This window comes from Acomys minous, assembly GCF_964271855.1.
Source record: "Acomys minous genome assembly, chromosome: 9".
In the NCBI taxonomy this organism is placed as follows: Eukaryota; Metazoa; Chordata; class Mammalia; order Rodentia; family Muridae; genus Acomys; species Acomys minous.
Window position 1 is genome coordinate 62,909,627 of NC_140490.1, and position 19,670 is coordinate 62,929,296.

The window sequence follows — 19,670 nt, forward strand, 5'->3', positions numbered from 1 at the left end:
TCTAAACCAAAGGATCATTAATTGTGTGGTTTAGAATTTGGATCACATCCAGAGCTAGGAAAGACAGGCTGCCGCAGAAACACTGAGGGCTCACTGCTCGCCTGTCTCCCAAACTTTTGAATATTATAAATGTAACTGAACAGAAGAGGTTCAAAACACTTGAAAATACTCCTAGGTGTGGGAGTTAAACAGTAGCTAGAAGATTCTAGACACCTTTAGGAAGTGCCTACTGAGGAACCAAACAAAATGAAGTACTTACACATTGACCTCTAAGAATAAAGTAGAACAAAGCAATGGCATTTGGACCATATAGCAAACTCTTTGTTGTTTAAAAAAAAAAATGAAGCACAACTTCATTTTTTATACTCAAAGGGATTTTTTTCTTTTCTGATTATCTGCTATGAAAAGAACTAAAATTCAGCAGATAGTTCACAGTAATGCGGCTGTCCACAACAGTAACATCCACTTGTCATTTCTAGGAATGTTGTAAGTATATAGTTTGTTTTGTATTCCCACCTGTCAGATTTGCTGTTAAAGTAATAAGTCTAATGAAACTTCTGGCACATTTATATCACTTTAGATATCTTTTCTGGGAGGGAAATACTATATTTTAGAGCCTTACTGGTATAACAGTAGCCACTTGCCAAGTCATTCTGCCACTTAGGTAATACTGGTTAAAAGTAACTATGGCTATCAAGTTGTTTTAACGTTGGTTTTTAGAACCTAAAACCTCAGGGGAAGGACCAGGCACAGGGGTAAATAACAGTCTGTGCTGGGCAGCCAAAACACGCAAATGGGGTGGGAATTCCATCTCTGACCCTATAACAGATTTGAAAGCAAAATACAACAGCTCTCACTCTCTGCCGGGAAGGGCACCGTGAGAGCGCAGAGAAGACGTTCGAAGCCCTTTGTGGCTAAGCATTTCGCTTGGGTTTGGAGTGAGTATAAGATTAAACTTTTCTTTCCTCAGCGCAAGCATAATTAGTAGTTGATGTTAATTAGTAACACAATGTCCACACCATCTTAAGTAGCAGCAGTCAAAGGCAGCAAAGACAAGCTCTGGAGTGACAGGGACAATTCTTCCTCCAAACTAGACACGAAACAAAGAAACTCAAGAAAGTTGAAAGGTCCATAAGGTGTCCTGTCCTTCTTACACTGACCCAGGTAAGACCGAAGACAGACTGAAGCTCAGTTAGCCTGCCTCAGACACTGAGATGGACTGACATTTTGAAAGTCTCCGGATGGCAGGTCTTCCACTGGGAGAAACCCCACTGTCCTCTAAGGTGGTGGATGCTGAGGTTGGTTCAGTGAACGCCAAGAGAGAGCAGAACTAGAAATCAGGGCCTTGTGGAGGGGAAGTAAACCAAAATCAACAACAAAAGTGTGAACAATCAAAAAAACAAGGAATCCAGGAGGAGAAGGAGGAAAATTCAGTCAATTCTAAGACCTTGCCACTTGGAGCCACTCCCTAAATCTCAAGGGTTATATATCATACATTATAGGAATTATCATGTGTGATTTGAGTATGGGACTATCTCCAATAATACCTGTCCAGAGAGGGTAAAAGGAAAGTTAGGCAGTTTTGAAAGCTCTAAGCATGGGCTGATAAGGTAATCACTTCAGACTTTTATTTTGTCAGCAATAACCAGGAAGCAGGAAGAATGAAGGGTTGTAATGACAGGAAGGGACCTTCTGGGCAGTGAGCTGAGACTCAGAATTGCTAGAGGAGTAAAAACACTCTATATGGAAGGACAGGGAGGGTCCCCGAGCGCTAGCAGGATGGAGAAGTGACTGTCCAAGTGGGGCCTTAACGGCTTCAAATTGCCTCCTAAGACAGGCAAACAGGACAGGAGGGGTTTCATTTGTTTGTTTGCTTCCTTGCTTGTTGTTAAACCAAGAAGATGAAATGCTAAAACATGTCTCTTGGGGTCCTTTTCGGCTCTTCTTTTTTTTTTTTTTTTTTTTTTTTTTTTTTATGAAAAGTTGTAAGGGGGTTAAGGTTTTTCCTAAGTGCAATAAATATGGGGCCCCAGGACTCCCTGGTGGTAATCATCAAGAAAGTCGTTTTGGAAAAAGGAGACAACCCTGAAAAAGGAGACAATTCTTGACTGAAGAGAACAAGCTGCAGGGCTGCTTGATCCCTCTCTGTGTCTTGCTCTTCCTGGAATGACACAGGAAATTAACGCTGCCAACTTCCAAAAGGGACCTCAGGGCACACAGGGTGCCCGAACTTTCCTGAGAAAACATCTCCTGGGAGTTGGTGGGGGGGTCCTTATGCTTAATGAGGACATTGGCAAACAAGGGCACCTTACTAGTAGCCTCTTCCCCTGTGCTTGGCCAAAGACAAGGCGACACAGGTCAAGCCTTGGGTAGAATTGGCTTAAATTTTCTGGATATCACAGCAGTGCTGAGACACTGGATTAAGCGTTTATGAGAAAGTAAATCAAAATCAACAACAAAAACATGAACAAACAGAAAACGAGGAGTCAGAAAAGTCAGTCAGTTTTATGAGGGACGGTAAATGGGGTAGAGCAGAGAGCCCTGCGCTCAGCTCAGTACTGAAAAGAGACCACTGAAATGCAGGGACTACAGGCTAAAGTCTGCCTGTAGTCAGGGACAGTTACCTGCTTCTCCCCACCTCAAGCTGAGGAATCGACAAGAGCAGCTGGGAACACTTGCGGTGATGGAGTCTGACCCACCTACCGACTGTGTCTGAAGCCACAGGTTTGTGAGGTTTGTAGAGATGGGGGAAGCAAGGAAGACAGCAGCGCAAGGTCATTGGCAAACCAAGAAGTGAGATTGGAGACAATCATAATTTAAGCTCAAAGCGCAACTTCAAATTGCTGACCCCGCCGTCACACGGGCCACGGTTAAACTTGGGTCACAGTTAAAACACAAGTTATTTAAAAGCACGGGGAAAAGTTAGCGTGATTGCCTCCCATTTCTGAAGATTTCTGTCCTGTAGAGTTTGATCAAACATGACGACTCCTTTGGACTACGCTGCAAGCCAGCGCAGTTTTCTTCCACCTGAGCTGGAGAAGGGCAGCCAACTCCAGTCTGCCCGTCCGCTCGGAGAGAGCTCGCTCCCTTGGATCCCCGGGATCCTCCCGGTCCTCTTTGCCCAGTACTCTGGATTCAGACGCGGTGACAAGGAACCGACCCCTCCCGCCCCTGATCACCAGGCTGGCGGGACGCCTGGGCTGGGACTCACCCGGGAGAGCGGCAGAGTTGGGAGAGCCGCTGCACTGGTACCGGTCTCGGCCACCCTGGCGACCCGTGGAACAAGACTCACGCCCCTTGTCCACTCTGGCCACACAGCATCACCCAGTCACTCTCAACTGCCTGGCAATCTGCAGTCACCTCCATATTTATTGCCTAGGGGGGCGTCGCTGCTCTGCAGGTTCCAACCCGAAGGCTTTGCTTTGCACTCCTCCCCCCCGCCCCGCCCCGCCCCGAGACCCTCTGTCCAACCCTCTTCCTCTCCGGACTCTGACGGCATCTTCCCAGCTGCCAGTCACCCAGTGTCACCTCCCAGATTGGCGCTCAGCTGGTCCTGAATCCCTCACCACAGCCTGAAGCTTTGAAGATGGAAGGACAGGAGATCGGAATAAGGCCACAAGAGTTGACTCCAAGATAAATGCTCTACTTAGGACGGGGGCGGGGGAGGGGAGAAGCTTAGAAAACCTTTAAGGATGACTTAGGAAACTCCCTTGTCTTTGCTGTGGCTAACTCAAAAATTGACGCCTTTGTTGAGGATCACAGATGGCACGGATTAACTTGAGAACTGTAAAATAAAAGAGTTGTTTATCAGTCCCTCCTAGTTTACATGTGGCTCAAGCTGCATTTATTAAAAATAAAAACAGTATGCCAAAATATAGAGCAAAATATTTGTGAACAAGACGAACTCAGTTCAGAGAGAGAGGGGGGGGGAGGAGAGAGAGAGAGAGAGAGAGAGAGAGAGAGAGAGAGAGAGAGAGAGAGAGAGAGAGAGAATACATTCCCCAGTGTGTCATGATGCCAGAATTAATTTGATACCAAACTCAGGCAACACAGTAAAAGACAACTTCCTAACTGTGAATGAAGATGCAAATCCTCAATGAAGTATTAGAGATTCAAATCCAGTGAAAATGAAGATCTTAAGATCAGGATGTGCCCTGTTCTGAGTTACTCCACATTGTAGAAACAAACAAACAAACAAACAAACAAAAAAACCACTGACTTTTCAAACTGCAGAGGTTTTATTTTACAAGCAGCATTGACTCCGTTTTGACTGAAACTGCAGAAGTAAAATTCACACCTTAATGGGCATGTAAACACCATCTGTCTGGCACCAGCCACAAGGTACAGACAGATTAACAACTTATTCCTTAAAGGAAAAAGGCCCCCACTACATGTGTGTGTATACATTGACATATATATGTCATCAAAGTAAACGGGAGCTACAGCCACATCTGCTGATGCAAATATCAAACCAGGGTAGCCAGGTGTGACAACATACTTAACTCACCAGACTAGGAAGTATGCAGCTCCCTCACCTGCACCCCAGGAAGAGAAGCCCCAAGGCTTCAATGTAAGAAGACCCTGTGTGCAGCAGAGAGTCTTACCACCCTGTGTGCAGCAGAGAATTCCCAACCATCCTAGCAGCTTCGGCTCAGTCCCTGCTGTGATATGGCTTGAAGTGGCACATCTGCCCATCTGTGTGTCTCCACCTGCCATGTGACTGTCTGGGCTGAGTCTTGCACTCGGTGTCTACAGCCTCTGCCAATGGCTCAGCTCCAGCCTCGACTCCCAGCAACAGACCCCCAGCAGCCATCAGAGACCCTTTTTGATCCCCTTAGCTACTCTCTCTGTTTTGCAGTTCCTTGAGCCCTGCTGGACACTCCCCAATCTGTAAACTACATATATGCACATATATTGTGTGATGTGTACTGCATAATCTGAAAGTTAATATCCATAGGTAAGATTAAAATAAAAGAGTCTGTGCTTCTGTATTTGCCTTGTGGGGAAGCAAAGACTACTTAGCAAACTGATGCTTACAAAGTCAATATACTTGGTCTAATTGTACAAAGTACAATGGCCAGAGGGGTCATAGACCCTAGGGGAGAACCTACTACCACCATTTTTCTAAATTAATATGGTTCCTAACTGTGGGGAGGAGAAGCTCTAGAAAGGGGGTAGCAGGTGACCCATGCTACAACTGGGGTAATACAGGAAGTGGGGAGCACTATCCTGAAGAGTAAGGAGGAAGGATAATAGCCAGGGAGAGGAAAGAAGGAGAAAGGGATAGAAGTAAGAATGTTTGAAAAGTGCACAGAGCAACATATCATTTTATAAGCTTGCTTTTTGAAAAATGTGTGTGTGTGTGTGTGTATGTGTGTGTGTGTGTGTGTGTGTGTGTGTACATTTAACATCATATGAGGTGGTGATGACTTTCACAGGAACCATACACTACCTGCCATAGCCCTAGTGTTAAGCGTGGGAGACCTTTTGAGTTATTGGTCAGAGGTTACAAGAGTTGTCCAAAATAATTTGGACTCCTGGCAATGCCCTTGGTCTCCTTTCAGAACTTGAAGATAAGAACTTATCTCTGAACACAGCACACACTTTGGACACAGAAGTGAAGGAATCAAGTTGGAACTGACTTGCAAGCCTAAGGTCTTGCTCTCATAATACCAGAAGGGGATAGAGAGGTCAGCTGCCAAGGAAGAGGAGCTAGCTATAAAGCCTACAAACCACAATGACTGACCAGTAAGATATCTCCAACAGTGCAACCGTGGCATTTTTGTCTTGGGGGTAACCACAGTTGTCTAATTCAAATTAAGGCCTACTCAATAGGAGGAATTCATGCCTTGTAACGGTGCCTAACTAACTACTGGTGCTGGAGGGGTCAGAGACACTAAGGGAGAACCTACTGCTGCCATTTTTCTAAATTAGTATAGTTCCTAACTCTATTGTAAAAAACTTGACCTTAATACTCACAGGTAAGTGTAGCTGTCACTCATCATCAGAGAAACTTCTGCTCTCTGCTGAGGGAGGTTACCACAGAGGTGCAATTGGTCCTAAACAAGACCTGCATAATGACAACTCCAATTAGCATGCCCACATAGATGGGGAACCACATGCTCCCACCTCCAGTGAAGAGCTCAGTGGCTACTGAGAGGAGAGAATCAGTTCTCTCCAGGAGTGAGTTCCCTGACAGCTCCACCAACTTCTAGTGGTCAGCCCTATGCTCACATAGACGCCGCACATACCAACAATGCTAGATGGACTCAGTAGGGTCCAGATATATAGCGTGAGGAAGAGGCACATGACAGGAGTTGGAAGTGGGAAAGAGAGGGATGTTGGACATGGGAGAGAAGAGTGAAAGTAATGTAAATACTCATGTTTAAAATTCTCCAAAAAAAAAAAACATTTAAATTAAAAAGGATTATAGGGGATGGAGAGATGGCTGGGTGGCTAAGAGTGGGTACATCTCTTGTAGAGGACCTGAGTTCATTTCCCAGAATTCATGTCAGGAAGCTCACTAACCCTTGTCACTCCAGCTGAAGGAGAATAGATTCCTCTGAATTCCCCAGGGAGCTGCATGCATGTCCCATACAGATATATAATACATACACATAACATTTTAAAACTTGTAAAAAATACAAGGAAGAGTATTTTGTCACTTAAGAATATGCCAAGTGAAATACTAAATATGATAAACTTGTTATTTATTTACTTTACAATTTTATTTATTTGTTATTGTTGTTATTATTATTATTATTATTATTATTATTATTATTATTATTATTGCTCAATATCCAGAGATCCCCTGCCTCTGCCTCTCGAAAGCTGGTATCAAAGCTGTGAGTGACCACCATCCAGTGACCTTAACATTTTAAATGACTTTTATATTATAAGTAACTTAGTTATAACCATATCCACTTCCCGTACGTTTGGCATGCCCAGCCTTCAGTTTCATCCTTTTTCATCTTTCCATCTTGAAACAATCTTCTATTTCAGGACAAAACTCTCTGTACAAAAACTATTCCTCTCTGAAAACATTTTCTTGCTGAATACTTTTTATCAAAAATTTACTTTATATCTGTCTTAGTTAAGATTGCTGTGAAGAAACTCCATGACCAAGGCAACACTTACAAAGACGAACATTTAATTGGGGCTGGCTTACAGTTTCAGAGGTTTAGTCCGTTATCATCATGGTGGGAAGCATGGCAGTGTGCAGACAGGCATGGTGCTGGAGGAGCTGAGAGGTCTACATCTGGATCCACAGGCAGCAGGCGGAGAGTATCTTCCTCACTGGGCAGAGCCTGAGCACAGGGAACCTCAAAGCCCACCTCCACAGTGAAACACTTCCTCCGACAAGGCCACACCTCCTAATGGTGCCACTCCCTATGGCCGAGCATTCAAACACATGAGTCTATGGGGGTCAAACGTATTCAAACCACCACAATATTTATAAACTTAGTATATCTTCATTAACATGACAGTTCCTTCCTGTGTTATTGTTATGGAAATTATAAATGTTTTAATAAAATTTATAGGATAAAATTTCTTTTTAGTAAGCTAATTATTTGCAAGCAAAAGCCAGGAAGCTGTACCTAAAACCCAGACAACTCATCAGTCAAGAGCCCTGGAACTCTTCTGCTGGGCGTTTAAGTTCTGTGTAACAGGCACATAGAAAGCACTTCCGTCCAACGGTTTTTCCATTTCATTTGGACTCGTAAGGCACTCAGGGCAGGATAAGGTTTCGGTGTTTGCGTTTTTATTCCCTGTCTATCACATTTCCATTGAGCTAACTATACCTCTATAGATAAGCTTGTTAATCATTTAACAGTATTTTACCTAAATTACTTTCCCTTTCTTTAAAGCTAAAAAGCATAGCAGTGAGTTATCATCCTCGGTACTTTGCGAAATAGAAAATATAATTATCATGAAGCGCAAGCTCATTATTAAACCTCAAAATGCATCAGTAAGCTTCTAAGTAGCTTTTTAGAGAACTTCTTTTTAAAGTCCAGATTTATAGAGTTGTGACTTACCTCTGCTTGGCTGGAGTAAGAGCTGAGATAGCGGGAATCTGTTATCTTCCAAAATAAATTGATTTTCCTTAATTTCATAATGCGTTCTGGTCGTGCTCATACCTCCTCCGTCCCTCGCTATCCTTTTCCTCCATAGGCCCCTCCTCCTGCCGCTGAGTCGCCATTCTAGCTTCATGACTTTTTCTTTTGTTTTTTTTGGCTTGCTTTGTTTTGTTTTGCTCGGTGACTTGGGATTAGCCAAGACCACTGTGTGGCATGGGTGTGAACCTATTTGCTGGAGTAACTCGACAGTGGCTACATCAGTGAAAACAGTGACTTCCTCTTAGTTCACAGCCCTTGACTCCTCTTAGTTCTACTGGGCAGGGCAATGCCCTACTATCCCTCCCCCACCTATGACTAAATGTTTATGGGCTCAGTCTGGTGAGAACTCTATCCCGGCAGCCACAGCATTCCACAAAGAGCATGCCAAGGGCCTCCTCTCCACCATCGCTCTTGTGCTGTTTTGGACCTGTCTTTCATAATGTTCTCTCTGCCTTATAGGGAGTTTTATGGGTCCCCTTTAAGGCTGAGTGTTCAACAATCACTTGTTTTCAGTATGTCAGCCAGCCATAGTATCTGAATTAACTGCCATTTGCTTCAAAGAGAAGCTTCTTTGATGAAGGTGAGAGCATCGGCAGTCTATGTGTATAAGCATAAATGCTTATGAGGCAGTTTGACAGCATGTCAGTTTAGGAAAAGCAAAAGTAGAAGGCCCACTTTAGTGTCTTTCATTTCCCCATTCACGGGCCTTAACTTCCTTGTATGGAGTAAGCCTCAGATCCAATAAGAAATCAGTTGGTTACCTATTTAATAGCAATGCCACTATTCCACCAGTAAGCTCTCTTGTTGGTAGTGCAGCATGCCAGGCCCAACCCAGGGAAAGACCATTGCTCACACTCAACTCTCACAGACTTCATTTTCTCTTACACTATCTTTACATATTTTCCCAACTTTCTATTTTAGCCTTTATCCTATGTAACCCATTGCTTAGAGTACCCTACTTTCCAACCTTTGAGACTTGCCTAGTCTCAAAAATGAGACCATAGACCAGTTTCTTAATGTTCTTTTCACATCTACCAGTAGTAACTAATTTCTCCTTTGAACCTTGTGCCTGTCTTTGAAAATACAAAAATACTATAGTTTTGTGGGGAAAGGGTTAACTAGGAGTCCAGAGGTCTGACATTCACTTAAAAAGAAACCAACAGAGCTTGGCTAAGCCAGTTGACAGCTGATGTTTCCTGGCACTTGGTTGTAAGACAGAATTCCTAGGGATGTCTACTCACTGCAGATAGGGAGTCAATGATAGATCAAAGTACATTTACCACCAAACTCCAAATCAGTGAAGCAAAGAGTTTTATTGGGATTTGTTACAGAAATAGAAATGCGAAGTTACTACACAAGCAACAACGACCCAAAGACAGCTGTACCATGAAAACCCATACCAGCATGGATGGCAGCTCTCCCCTGAGGGGCTCTGGAGCACACAACACAGATTCAACAGGTTGTAGAGTGCTCTTTCCAGGTGGCTCTGTTGGTATGAGCATCTTTCAGAGAACTCAACTGGTTTCTTCTTCTTCCTCCTCTTTTTCTTCTTCCTCTTTTTCTTCTTCCTCTTTTTCTTCTTCTTCTTCTTCTTCTTCTTTTTCTTCTTCTTCTTCTTCTTCTCCTCTTCCTCCTCCTCCTCCTCCTCCTCCTCCTTCTTCTTCTTCTAGGCAGATTGCCTGGTTTGCTATTTTCAGGCTTCTTGGCTGGTGTCTACTTCTTCCAGGAGGCTGGGCTTGTGTCAAAATCACAGCTTGTCTTGTCTAAGAGTGATGCATAGCCTTATGCTCACATACTCTTCGGGAGGGAGGAGCTTAGTAAATTTTATCAGTTTCAGGGACTTCTCAAAACCATTTTGAGTTGTTTACTTATGTCTTAACAGGACTTACCTGCACAATGGAGTGTTTCACGTTCCTCTAGAACAGAGGTTGTCAAGCTGAAGGCAGCAACCTCTTTGGGCATTGAAGACCCTTCCACGGTGTTTGTCTAAGACCATCATATCGGATAGTAACATTATGATTTATGACAATAACAAAATTACAGTTATGAAGGAGCAACAAAAATAAGTTTATATTTGGATGTCACCACAGCATGAGGAACTGCATTAAAAGGGTCTCAGCATTAGGAAGGATGAGAAACACAGCCCTAGAACATTCTATTGTCTCACCTCCTTATAAACATCCTGTCCTAGAATATCCTGGTGTTTCACTAAGGACGTTTCCCTCCAAGATGGAAGACTTCTAACTTGGGAGAAAACTGCTACACAGCACACTTACCGTAAGGGATTTCCAGTATCTCACTTAGCAGTTGTTTGAGTTGGCCAAGTTGTTTAAGCTGAAGCAGTTTAGTTACCAGTGAAATCTTTCTGATAATAGAACCTAATGTGAATAAGGATCAGATGAATAAATATAGGCAAAACACAGGTAAATTTGACTGACAGTAATTAAGATAAAAAATTGCTGACCATTTTTATTAGTTCAAATCTTCCTTTACTTCTTTCTTCCTCCCTCCTTCCCTCCTTTCCCCTCTGTGTCTACTCATTCATTCATTCGTTCATTCATTTATTTTTCTTTGTGGCACTGGGAAATGAACTTAGTGCCTTCCCCGTGTTGGGCTTAGCTATATTCCTAATCCTAGCTCTAATTATTCTATGCGTGGACATTGCCCACAGCTCAAACACACCCACTACAAAATCCTGCTGATAAGACAGGAATCTATGGTATTCAGTATGTCTTACCAAATTTCGTGTCCCTCATTCAAATAATTTTATAAGAATGTAGAAACAGATATGACAAAAGCAGCATTGCTCAATGCTCTTGGGTGGGCATGCATGTAACCTAACTGATATAACAGATGATTTACACTTGCTTCCTAATGATTTACTATACTTTCTGGATGTATTTCTACTATCTGTATAGTGTACTGTCAGTTGTCACATGTGGTAAACAACTGCCTTACCCATTTTACTCTCTACCTTTATAAATATAATTACTTAAATTGTATTATTATTATTATTATTATTATTATTATTATTATTATTATTATTAAGGGACTGGAGAGAGATCACTCAGTTGTTAAAAGCACTCTCTGTTCAATTGCTGCTCTTGCAGAGATCCTGGGTTCAGTTCCCAACACCTATGTGGTAGCTCACAACAGTCTGCAACTCCAACTCTTGGGGGTCTGATGACATCTTCTGCCCTCCATGGGAAACAGGTATGTATGAGATATACTTACATGTAGATAATAATCATACACATAAAAATAAATTATTTTAAAAGGTGCTTAACTTGAATTTCTAATTTAATTGTAATTACCCCAGAAATTAGCTGTTTTCCTTAGGGCATTTCCATGTAAACTTAGTTTTGATTGCCCCTCCTCCTACTTTTCTCTCTCATATCCCTGCCTCCCCCCTTGCTTGTACCAATCTACTTTCGTATCACATGTGGTTTAATATTCTCTTTACCCTTCTTTTAAACCTTTTCCCCAACTCTCACAGGCCAGTGTTCTACACAAACTCACTACCAGATAATATATGAACACAGGTGGGAAGCTAGGATCCACATGTAAGAGGGAACCATGATATTTGTTTTTATAAACCTTGTTTATGTCACTTAATACAATATATTTAATTTACACCTATTTTTTGAAATTGTTATAATTTCATTCTTGTTTATGATTGAATAGAATTATGTCTACCATGTTTTTATTATACATTCATCTGGTGATGACAATTTTCTAGAATGATCATTTGCTCTCTATAGTGAGTAGAACTACAGTAAACATTAGTGCAAATGCAACATTTTTAAAACACAAAGTGAAAAACTTAATAAATATTACTTAGGATTTTCACTGTCATTTTCATCACCTTCATTTATAGACATAGAGAATGAACACCTGAAATAGTCTATAACGCACCAAAATGTAAGAGTACTTTAAGTATTTTTCAATAACCTGGTGGAATATCTAAAGGATTAAAATGTTTATATCTAAGTTTTATTTTGATTTAACTATGAGATCAAAAATTTCAAATTATTTAAATATTCATGAGAAAAGACAAAACTGAGAGAAATAAACTGTATTCTACCCTTAAACATGATTTAAGATGTATGGTAAGTAATGAACCATTACTTTGGAATGAACTGATTTCACTTTCTGAAAAATGATAAGCTCACTGCATTCACCGGTAGCAATTTTGATAGGTGAAATGAAATAATAAAAAAAAATGCTACAAAAGCGTAATTCCAACAGCAAGATATTTTGTGTGTTTTACATCTAATAGCACTTTAATGATCATTGAATAAACATGCTGAGATCATTAATGATGGTTGCTTACACACTAACTTTTTTTTATTCAGTGAAATGAGGTATAAAGTAAGAATAACAGGAATTTAAGATGAAGAAGTATGCATAATTTCCCCTGTGTAAAGAAATTAACACACTCTCATATTTAAATTTCCATAAAGCAGAGTGACATTTGCAAAAACCTAGTTGAGTTTAATTGACTAAGAAGATGTAAGGAGAATAGGAAGTTTTTGGTTTTAGTGAGGTTTCCATCTTGACTTCACCATACAATCCAAGCGTTTTCTACCAGACGTCCTAATTTGGCTCAGTTTCGGAGAGTGGGCCCTTCTTTCCTGGACAGCAGTTTATTCACAGCATCATGCTGGCTGTCACTTATCCACCAAAGAGATCCTCACATGAGGTTGCCCACTTGACTGAAGCTTCTTTGACGCTGCCTACCTGGAGAACACCTCTATAGGACAGGGCGCACACACACACACCCCTGAAGGGTTGTTTTTTGTAAGAGATGAGCTCTGAGGGTAGGTGTTTAGAGAGTACTTGGAAACTGTGCAGCTTTAGGAAAGTGACCCACTCTTGCATGAAGAGCTAATGACAAGTAATGGCTGCTGAGAAAAGGACAGTCTGCTCTAAGGATGGCTTATCTAATCCCAAGCGATGAGCCCTCAGCACATTATACATGCAAGCAACACTAAGTGGACTCAGTGGTGTGTGTGTGTGTGTGTGTGTGTGTGTGTGTGTGTGTGTGTGTGTTTGTGTGTGTGTGTGTGTGTGTGTGTGTGTGTTTAACAATAATAGGAAGAAAATGTCATGAAGTGAGAGGCAGTGATGGAGATGCACAGGATGAATTGGGGGAGGGTCTGGTGGGCTGTAAACAATATAAATACAGTACTTGTGGGTGCAACTCTCAAAAATGTGAGAGAAAAAGGTAAAACTTAATACAGCCACCTGAGGGCATTGGATTGCGAAGATCTCTCATCTTTTCAGACCATACTCTCTATTATTCTCATCCTTGGTTTACTCACAGAGATAGCCTTCGCAAACTGCCCCTGTTTGGCTGGCTTGACAGTGGCTTATTAGGAAGCTTTGAGCGTGTTAGTGGGTGGTTAGGCTAATACTCTAACACTCATTATGTGCTGCATGGAGGAGTCCGGTGGTGGAAGCATTGATTGAGCTAAAACTGTCTTCTAAGCAGCAAGATTTCCCAAAGGACCGCAGTTTCCATTCAAAGCCTAATTTTATTTTTATTCTTATAGGATTACTTTAATTTATTTTTTTTCACATGACTATTGCTATAACACAAAATCCTTTGGCCACAGCACTTGTATCTGTACTTTCCAACTGGTTTGTGCTCCACAGTCTTTCTGCACAAATTCATGCTGCTTCTTGTTCATTAAATTGCTCTTGCCTAAGTACTTCTTGATCGACCCTGTTATTACTTGTTCTTTTTCTTCCTTGGTATTGATGCTAACTGCTGGGTAATTTCCTGAGTCTCTTCTTTGGCACACCTTGTAGAGTCAAATAGCTGTTGTTATAATTGTATTTTTAATTCTTTGCACAGCCTACTTATCATTGCCAATTTTCTGCATGGCCTATCTATGACTTGAAAAAATATTATTCATAAAACTGATAAAAGTGTGAGATCTTGTATGGCAAATAGTTTATTTGGCTATAGCTTTTCATCACAGGCCATTTGAGTGACCTTGGCAGAAGTTCCTCTGGACTCAGTGTTTAGGGCTAGCCTGAGTTAACAGAGCAAGACTCCACATCAAAACAAGTGAGAAATCCAGGGGTGCTGGGACCTGACTTTACTCCTAGCACTCAGAAGACAAAGTCAGATGGACCTCAGTAAAGAGGTCCAGTTTACATGTGAGTTCCAGGCCAGCCAGGGATCAACAGCATAGCCTTGTAAATAGATCAATTAATAGATACATACATACATACATACATACATACATACATACATACGCATAACCAACATTACTGTTAAATCACAAAGACATAAAAGATGTATAAACTTCTAAAATAAACTCAAGTGACTTCCAAAGTCCCCACATAAAAATACAATGAGATAGAGTGTGATACCAGAAAATATGCTGTTATGTTTCACCTGACTTTGCATCAGTGGCTCATACTAGAAACTAGTGAATCTAATGGTTCTGGATGAGGCAGCTGGCTGAACCCAGCTCATAACAGCTGTGACAGCAATAGAAAAGTGAAAACGCCTCTCTGTCTGTCTCTGTCTGTCTCTCTGTCTCTGTCTCTGTCTGTCTGTCTGTCTGTCTGTCTGTCTCTCTCTCTCTCTCTCTCTCTCTCTCTCTCTCTCTCTCTCTCTCTCTCTCTCTCTCTCTCTCTCTCTCTCTCACACACACACACACACACACACACACACACACACACACACAAATGATTTTTTCTTATAATTTATTCAGATTGCATCCCGATTGTTATCCTCTCACTTGTATCTTCTCATTCTCCTCTTCCTTTTTCACCCTACTCCCCTCCCCTAGACCTGTGACAGAAGGGGACCTCCTCCCCCACCATATAATCATAGCCTATCAAGTCTCATCCAGATAGCCTGCTTCCCTTTCCTCTGAGAGCCACAAGGTCTCCCCACCAAGGGGAAGTGGTCAAATAGGGAGCACCAGAGTTCATGGCAGAGGCAGTCCCTGCTCTCTCCACAGCTGTGAAGAATGAACTGTCCATTGGCTAGATCTGAATAGGGGTCTAGGTTTACAACATTGTCCTTGGTTGGTGCAACGGTTTGTGCAGGTCCCCCTGGGTCCAGATCCATCAGCCTTGATGGTCTTCTTGTGGGATCCTGGACCTTCTAGGCCTTTCTATATCCCCATTCTTCCATACCCCTCTCACCTGTGGTTCAGTAGCAAGTCCCAGCATCTGTCCCGATCCCCTGCTGAGTGAAGACCCTCAGAGGACTTCAGTGTTGGGCTAATAACCCCTTATAAGTGAGAACACATTTCAATTTAAGTGGTAACTGTGCTGAGGTGTGACTTTGTCATGCTGTGCTTGCCAAGCACATGTAGCTCCTGTTCGTTTATACTAGAAACTTCTTACAGATTGTCTGGATTTTCAATATCCCTGCTCATACATCAATCAAAAAAACCAAAAGCACTCTTGAAGAAACTGGAACAAATTCATCATGCTTTATGGACACTGTCAGTGCAATGCAACTCTTTTGGGGACAAGGTTTTGATTTGTAGGCCATCTGTTTTTGCACTTCTTTAGTCTTAGGCTGTTGTCATATTGGTGACGAGCCCCCGTCATGCTCTTCAGAGCTTGGATTAAAGACATGACCTTCTATGAGGACATGTGTTTCTTTTGTGAATGAAATTTTTCAGCAAAATTTCTCAATTTCTATACAAGATGAATCTGGTGAAGAAATTTTCAATTCATGTAGCCTGCACGCTAATTTTCTATTTTGAATATTTTATTTTTAATCTGTTCACGTTATATCCTGATTGTAGCTCCCTCCCTCATCACCTCCCAATCCTGTCCTCCCTTCCTCTCTCGTACTCTCTCCCTCCCTCCCTAGTCCTCAGACAGGGAAGCCCTTCTTCCCTAACATCTGACCTCAGCCTATCAAGTCTCATCTGGACTACTTGTATCCTCTTCCTCTGTGGCCTGGCAAGGCTGCCCTGCCAGGGGGAAGTGATCAATGTGTGGAGCCAGAGTCAATGACAGAAGAAGTAGTCCCTATTCCCCATATTACGGGCCCCACAAGGAGACTGTTCTACCTATCTACTACATCTGAGCAAAGAGTCTAAGTCTACATCACGTAAGGTCCTTAGTAGGTGCAACAGTCTCTGAAGCACCCCCTTTCCACCCAGATTTCTTGGCTCCATTGTTCTCCTTGTGGAGCTCCTGTCCCCTCCAGGTCCCCCTATTCCCCAACTATTCCATAAGACTCCCTGTGCTCCACCTCAAAGTTTGGCTGTGTGTCTCAGCATCTGCTCAGATCTCCTGTGGGTGGAGTCTTTCAGAGGACATCTATGGTAGGCTCCCTTCCTGTTCCTTCTCTTCAGCTGCTTCCAGTGTCTATTCTATTTGCCCTTCTGAATGACAGTTAAGCATCCTCCCTAGGGTCCTCCTTGTTATTTAGTTTCTTTAGGTCTGTGTATTGTAGTGTGATTATCCTGTGTTATGTGGCTAATGCCCACTTATAAAGTGAGTACATACCATGCATGTCTTTCTGGGTCTGGGTTACCTCACTCAGGATGATCTTTTCTAGTTCTATACATTTGCCTGCAAATTTCAAGGTTTCCTTGTTTTTAATAGCTGAGTAGTGTTCCACTGTGTAAATGTACCAATTTCTTTATCCATTCTTCAGTTGAGGGACAACTAAATTGTTTCCAGATTCTGGCTATTACAAATAAAGCTGCTATGATCATAGTTAAGCAAAAGTCCTTGCTGTGTGCTGGAGCATCTTTTGGGCATATGCCCAGGAGCAGTATGACTGGTTCTTGAGGTAGAACTATTCCCAATTTTCTAAGGAAACATCAGATTGATTTCCAAAGTGGTTGTACAAATTTGCACTCCCACCAACAATAAAGGAGTGTTCCCCTTTCCCCACATCCTCATCAGCAGGTACTGTCACTTGAGTTTTTTTATCTTAGCCATTCTGACATGTGTAAGATGTAATTTCAGAGTAATTTTGATTTCCATTTCCCTAATGACTAGGGCCATTGAGCATTTCTTTAAATGTTTCCTAGTCATTCGATATTCCTCTGTTGAGAATTCTCTATATAGTTCTGTACCTCATTTTTTAATTCAATTATTTGGTTTGGTGGTGTTTAATTTCTTGAGTTCTTTATATATTTTGAATATTAGCCCTCTATCAGATGTATGGTTGGTGAAGATCTTTTCCCAGTCTGTAGACTGTCATTTTGTTCTGTTGACAGTGTCCTTTGCCATACAGAAGCTTTTCAGATTCATGAGGTCCCATTTACTAATTCTTGATCTCAGGGCCTGAGCTGTTAGTATTCTGCTCAGGAGGTTGTCTCTTGTGCCAATGAGCTTAAGGCTCTTCCCCACTTTTTCTTCTAAGAGATTTAGTGTGTCTGGTTTTATGTTGAGGTCATTAATCCACTTGGACTTTAGTTTTGTGCGAGATGATCAATAAGGGTCTATTTGCATTTCTCTACAAGTACACATCCAGTTAGACCAGCTCCATTTTTTGAAAATGCTATCTTTTTTTCCATTGTATGGTTTGGATTTCTTTTTCAAATAGTGTCCAAGAATATTCTCCACAGTTAAGTGGAGACTGGGGACTGACTTTCACACGAACTCTGGTGCCCCTTATTTGGCCATGTCCCCTTGATGGGGAGGGCTGATGGCATTCGGAGAAAGGATAGCAGACTATCAAGAAGAAACTTGATACCCTAGCATCATATTCAAGGGGAGGAGGTCCCCATCAGTCACAGTCATAGGGAAGGGAAATGGGGTGAAAGCGGGAGGGAGGGAGGAATGGGAGGATGCACGGGATGGGATAGCAATTGAAATGTAATATGAATGATTTTATTTTTCAATTTAAAAAAACATTAAAAAAGTAAAAAAAAAAAAAAAAAAAAAAAAAAAAGCAAATGTCCATAGATGTGTGAGACCTGAGATGCAGTGGAATCTGTTGATGGATTGGAAGTGAAGGATGAAAATGAGGCACACAGAGAGAGATCTGCTCATTGAGTGGCAGGGTGGGAGGCTGTTCTATTCCTGGAGATTAAGAATACAAATAAGGAACAAATTGGAGAGAAGGGGTGAATTTAATTTGGGATACGCTCGGCTTATTTTACTGGAGAAAATCCAAAATAAGCAGAATCTGAACTGGGATGTGTATCTCGGGGCAGCGGCAATCCTCAAGACTGTGGTTTGGTGTTCAGCCCCGGTGGAGCTGGAGTGGGAGGGTAGCTGGAGGAGGCTCCCGGTTTCTGAGGAATAGGGGAGGGAAGATGGGGAAAAAGGAGGGAGGGAGGGACAGGAGGAGGGGAAGGAGGGGGATACGATGGGTTGAAAGTGAATAAATAAAAAGATTATGTCTGAGGCTTGTATTAGTTATTTTTCTCATTGCTGGGTCAAAATACCTCACAAGAAAATAATGTAAAGGCAACAGGTTCATTTTGGCATGCAGTTCCAGGCCTTACACTTCCTCCTGTGAAGGAAGGTGTGGGAGCAAGGCTGCAGGAGAGGGAGGCCACCTGGTTGCCTTGTGCCTGCAAATGAGGAAGGCAAAGGCAGTAAAGGCTAATAATGTTCAGCTCACTTTCTCTGGTTTACTCAGCCTGCGACCCCCAGCCTGGGGAATGGTGCCACCCACGGTTACAGTAGGTCTCTTCATTTCAGTTAATCTAGATTATCCCTTACAAATCTGCTCAGAGGCTTCCTTCTTCTGTGATTCTAGATCTTGCCAAGCTGATGACTAGTGTCAACCATCACAGAGACCATAGGAGGGAATGGGGTTCCAGGCTGAATGAGGTGAAGAAGTACAGGACAGGCCTTAAGGAACACACAGGTCTAAGGAATGGGCAAAGGCGGAGAAGCCAACACAGGAAGGAACCAACACCGACTCCAACAGTAACAGTGAGACAGGAAGCATCATGAGTACTTCGCACAGCCTACATGATCTTCGCATCAGCTAAGAAGAAGCAGGAGAGAAGTTGCAAATTTTCTAGAAGATTCATCTTACAACCTGGCTATGTCAACAGGTGAAGATCTCTTCTTGGCTCTTGTCTTCTCCAAGGAAATAATTCAACCAGAGACATAGACACTTTAACAAAAATTTAGTTAGCCAAGCAAAGTTAAGAGAGATAGCCACAGACTATCAGGAAAGGAGAGTGGTATTATTAATCCATTGGGTTCTTCTTAAAATAAACAAAGTGCCTTTTTTCTCTTTTTTTAAAGTGTCTTTTTTTCTACTTTCAAATCATAATAAGTCATATGTTCCTTTTAGTTTTGTCCTATGATCCTCTTGAAAAGTGAACAAGGAGGATTAGAAACTAAAGTGCAAATGCTGTTACAGAGAATCCAGAGCCTTTTGAGGATAACGATCATTTGTTGGTATGAATGTGTAAACAATTGGGGAGTCTCCTGAATTTCTGATACAGGAGAGATAATCTAGCTATAGTTTTAGGGGCATTTAAGCACAAAGGGGCACTCTGACACAAGCGCCAAGATACAGCTACAGTTTCCTTGGCTCCTCATTTAATCCTCACTCACCATTGTCACCTGACAATGAATTATCTT

General features: G+C 42.0%; 1 protein-coding gene and 1 long non-coding RNA gene across 5 annotated transcripts in view; one reads left to right on the top strand and one right to left on the bottom strand.

Moving 5' to 3' along the window:
- LOC311604894 (type-1 angiotensin II receptor A) overlaps positions 1-3,405 on the bottom strand; it is a 42,119-nt gene extending 38,714 nt beyond the window's left edge. For 2 of the 4 annotated variants that reach the window (XM_084795102.1, XM_084795104.1), the window contains exon 1: positions 3,212-3,404. The gene's annotated coding sequence lies outside the window, so the exon portion shown is untranslated. Of the gene's footprint in view, positions 1-2,935; positions 3,190-3,211 lie in introns of those variants that run through there. The other 2 variants (XM_084795103.1, XM_084795105.1) reach the window with 2 other exon arrangements.
- LOC311604896 lies at positions 945-19,321 on the top strand. Its single transcript, XR_014781729.1, has 3 exons — positions 945-1,164; positions 11,228-11,330; positions 18,829-19,321. It is a non-coding gene; the product is annotated as an uncharacterized lncRNA (long non-coding RNA).
- The last annotated feature ends 349 nt before the right edge of the window (positions 19,322-19,670 follow it).